Genomic DNA, 5,432 nt, shown 5'->3' on the forward strand with positions numbered 1-5,432 from the left:
CATCCGATCGAGTGGGATTTCTCGTCTACTTTTCTATGAAGTAATATCTTTACCTACTTCATTTGGTTTTATTATTATTATTTTCAATTGGTTTAAGATGTACCATTAATTAAATTTGGAAGATGAATAAAAGTAGCTAATGCTTTAATATTTGCGCCTAAGAAGGATTTTTTCTTTTTCTTTTTTTTTTTACTCCTACATAATCAGTATTTATAAATGGGGGACATTGATCACCATTTTTTTTATTTTTTTTTTAAACATTGATATCATCTTCATTCAAAAAATTGACCCCAAGTTAAGATCTAGGGACACATTGTTCCCCAAGTACAGCACTCTCAATACAACTAGGCATATCCTCCAACTATACATGACATATCCTTAACTTTGCTGCCTCCTTAGCCAATATATGAGCTGTGGAGTTAGCTTCCCTAGGCGCAAACGAGAGGAACGAAGGCACAATACATCCTGATGAATTCCTTCTATAAAATGGCCAATGCGACTAAGAGATTTGGAACCCATATTGATTTCTTCAACCACTTGTAAAGTATCACCATTCAATGCGTGGTTATTGACACAAAATTGGAATAAGTCAACTCGCTCAATTAAAGTTTTAATCAAATAATTGACCTTATATTTTTTTAAAAGTTTAAACTTTTGAGATAAGTGATAATTTAATATGGTATTAGAGCCAAATATCATGATGAGTTTGAACCTTTACTCCACAATTCATTACCCCTTTGAGTTAAATATTCGTGTGGGGTCTCACCTATTAAAAGAAAAAGTTTGAACCCACACGTTAGGATGAGTGTTAAAGTATTTATTAAATGATTAAATTTGCATCTTCTTATAACCTTAAGCTTTTAGGATACATGGTGATTTGACACGCCATATCGTCGTAATATTTTTGGGATCCAAATTCGGTTTCTAAGGGATCAACCTCAGTATTGAAATCCTACCAAAAACGACAAAAAAGGCTAAGACCCATATTTGAGAAGCTAAAGACTTCGTAGATCATGGATAAAGAATTTCATCAATTTTGTTGTCTGAATTGTTAGCAATTCAAGCAACAAATGTAAAAAATAAAAAAATAAAAAAATAAAAATAAAAATAAAAATAATAAAAAAAAAAGTTTCAATAAAATCCACCTACGTGTCTTGGACAGCCCGGTCACCTGTTGGGGCAAATGAGTCCTAGAAAGATTCTCTCAAATTTTTTATAACATTTCAGACAAAAAATTATTGGAGATCCAAATCACTACAAAAAATATGCTATTTCTGGAAGGTTTTAAACCGTCTATAACAGGTAAAAAACCGTCAGGGATCAATTCCTGATGGTTTATTCTGGATGATTTAAATATAGCGTCAGGAAAATTGATTCTAGACGGTTTTGCCCAAACCGTCTAGAATTTCTGACAGTTTTTCCAGAATTAATAAATAATTTCTTTTTTTTTAATATTAATATTATTAATAATATCCAGAATACAAATGCCTGCACAATCCAAATACAAGATCCAAAATACACTTCTTCACAACAACATTCTACTTACCCATTACAAAATCTATATTACAAATACATCTCACAATCCAAATACATAATTTAAATCCAAATACATTTCATAATTCAAATACATAATCCAAATCCAAATACATAATTAAAATCTAAATTCATAGTCTAAATCCACTTCAAATACTGAAACAAAACAAAACTACACAAACCCACAGCCATCAAGCATTATCCCTTTTAAGCGCCACTTTGTCCTATCTCATTGTCATCATCTTCCACAACTACGGGTTCCCTACATTTGTACATACACATGCCACTTCGTTAAACTCTGTTTAAATAACATTGTATTAATTTATGCTTCTTTGTCACTTAATAACTAATTAATGAAAAGTTAAAACTAAACCAAAACATCACATTCTTGGTTGTTTTCCATTAATGGTTGTTTCCCCTTCATAATCATTTCTACCATAGGTTTGATGGCTGCCAACTCTTCCTGTTGTGCTTGATACAAGACGTTTTGCGTTTCATACAAATTCTTTAAACATTTCATCTCGGTAGCCATTGCTTATTCCCTGGGAGTAGGTGCAGTAGAGATAGATCCTTGCCCAGAGGTATACGAGGTGGATTTACCGAGTGTCAACCCTAGCCCCACCCCATGTACATGACCCGAATGTTCCCGTCCTAATACTTGTCTGCACGCATTGTTAGGAGACTAATAAATCGACCTCTGTGAACACACTCATTCTGCTGGCGACTGATTATCAATAATTGCTTTTATCTTCATCTACAAAAAGCATACAAATGATAACTTGAACATAGAATCTGCATAAAGATATACTTACCATAACCATATTCACATAATAGTACGTATTTAGCACTTACCATAGCTTCTCCAACCAATTCATTCACAGGGTTCTCATCTTTTTTGGTATGCGTGACCATGAACATATCACATCGGTTCGGGATTTCTCCTGTTTCTTCCTCCTGCAATATCATTCACATTATCATACAAGTTTATGATCTAGCTAGAGTACGTACGAGCTGTGAACGTATTTTTATTAATTGTCCAAGTTATACGTACCATCTCTCACACAACATGTACGATGCTCTTCGATCTCAAAGGGTGAAGAAATTTGTTGAACCCACGGCTTGACTTGGCCTTCTCTGCCATATCCTATAAACTTCATAATGTTAATATGGGGATTACTTAAACAAAATAAATAAAAGAGAATAACATCATTCCTTAAATTTAGCGTTTGGCATTAGTGAGAAAAAACCTTATCCTCCTGAGACAACCACCTATCAACTTGGATTTCAAAGTCTTCTATATCGAAAATTCCAAATTGATCCGCCCTACTGACCACAGATTCTATGTTATCATCTACTGTCAATTTCAGACCCTTCTTGACCTCGTACCGTAACTGTCTTATTTTCTTTGCGAGGTCCATGAAAGTTACCCTTTTTATGTACTCAATGGCGTTAACAGGCTCCACATAGAATTTTCTCTACACCCAACATGGAATCTCATATCTTAATTGTAAATATAAGGCTACAAAACTATAAGAAGTGATTGACATGTCAAGAAAAAGTTTCATACATTAAGGGTGTTCCACATATCTTCATTCCCTTCCGTTGGTAACTTCCTCCAATTACCATTCAACTGTACAAATTGATCATTTCTTACGATCTTCCCTGCAATCCTTCTATATTTCTCGCTACTTGGGCCGATTGGTTGGTGTGCGGGGTTGAATTGGACCACTACTCTTTCCCCCTCAGGTAGGTGCCATATGTCCATAGGACTACCAACAGTCCTAACACCCCTTCTACCCTGGTCATCTGCAACTCATAAAAAATAAATGTTATACTTGACTGTTATTAATCAAATATAAGATTAATGTCGAAGTAGCTGACTATTATAAAATATAAAATAATTCATACCTATGGTGTAAACTTGCCCATGTCGTAACGAACGTGGCTCCCGAGTAGTACCGCTATGATGTGAAGATGTCCGAGCCTCCCTCGACTGGCTATTTGCTATCTCACGACTATTCTCCAGCTCAAGGGCTACCTCTCCCTCGAGCTCCCCTCTATTGCATGAGAGTCCTGCCCATTAATCATAGCCAGGCTGATGCATTCAGAGTAGGTCATCCATTTGTCCGGCGTATTGCTCCTGACTAATGTCACAGAGCGAATCAGGTAGTACATATGGGGCTGCAGCAGGCATATAATATTCGTCGTCCCCTTGTGTCTCCTGAGAGTCCTGTGTCATTTCGTCTGACCCTACAACCGGCCGCACAACCAATGTGCAGTCTATAGGCATCCAAAAATCCTTCCTTGGTTGCGGCGTCCTTTGTTTGGGGGCCATGTCTACCTGCAAACACATTAAAATGGGTCAGATCCAATCATAGATAAAATATACAATGTACAACAACATAGTTTAATCATATAAGTAAATCATTCTTAACACCCTATATTTTAACCATGTTTAATAGTTTAATCATATTTTTTACATACAATTATTATATTGCTTCAGTGGCCGGTACATTAGTACGTGCACAATCAATGTCATCAATACCAACGTCTCCAGTAACGTTAACATTGAAAGGCTCGTACTCATGATAATTGTCATCCTTGTCGTAGTCATGACTTTCACCTTCGCCAACATCATACACGTTTTTTGGTTTTGTCATTACAGCAACAGCCCAATTTGGATGTATGGGATCCTGGACATAATACACCTGGGATATTTGATTTGGTAGTACGAACATCAGTAATTCGCGCACCCGTGTATATTAGGTTATTGAAATTAAAAAGATCAAATCCATATTCGTCCTTTATGTATCCCTTATCCGGTTGAATATCGGTCCAATTGCACTTGAATAGCACATACCGTGTCAAGTCGTAGTAAGTAACCTCGATTATGTGAGTTAGCTTACCGTAGTAGGTAGGACCTTCTTCAGTGGTCACACACACCCCATTGTTTTGACTTCTTTCTTTTTTTTCCTTTATCGACATCCACGGTGCGGCACAACACGCCATTAACCACATACCGTCATGAATTATTTTTTGACATAAGGTTTTCAAAACACCATCTGTAAACTTTTTCATTCCTGACGCTTTTCAGAAAAGCGTTAGTAACAATTTAATTCTAGACAGTATTTGAAACCGTCTAGAAAAAAAAAAAATTATCAATTGCCCTTTTTTTTTTGTAGTGAATCCATAGGTCATGGGGTACACAGTAATCAAGATCAATATCGCTTGTCCTTTCTCTCTAGCATGTCATTTCCATCATACTTCTAATACGGCTTTATCCAACACGATAACGTTACGTTTAATACGCGAAATGACTATTCTATTATAGAAAATAAATAGCTGTTATTAGAATTTGAAAAATGTAGAATATCTTTTCAAAAAAAAAAAATGTAGAATATAATAGTCTTGGTGTTAGAGTAAATGATAAGGATCTAACACTTGAAATGGTCATTCTCTCATTATCAAAATGGTTATTCGCTTTAATTCTACATTTTTTTCTTTATTTTTAATAAATATTATTCTATTTTCTAATGAAATAGCCATTACCGGTAGAGTAAATCTAAGTAAAAATGCGGCTAATTAACTTGCATTATCTACGGCTAATACATCTTTACTGGTTGAAAATTAATTGACATTATTTAAATATATATAGTATCATAAATATTATCACATCACATATGCAATAAATTGACAAGGCTAAAAAAATATCAAGCTTTGTAGGACCAGATGACGTTGATATTACAGAATATGATCATGTTTTCGGATTTTCTACCATCGAGGAATTTCAATTATTGGTTAATCATGCTGGCGTTATCTAAAATCAGCCAATAACCGTACAAGGATTCTAATACTTGACCAGTGCGAATTTATACATATAATTAATGTTTCCAACAAAA

This window comes from Alnus glutinosa, chromosome 13 (assembly GCF_958979055.1).
Source record: "Alnus glutinosa chromosome 13, dhAlnGlut1.1, whole genome shotgun sequence".
Classification (NCBI taxonomy): Eukaryota; Viridiplantae; Streptophyta; class Magnoliopsida; order Fagales; family Betulaceae; genus Alnus; species Alnus glutinosa.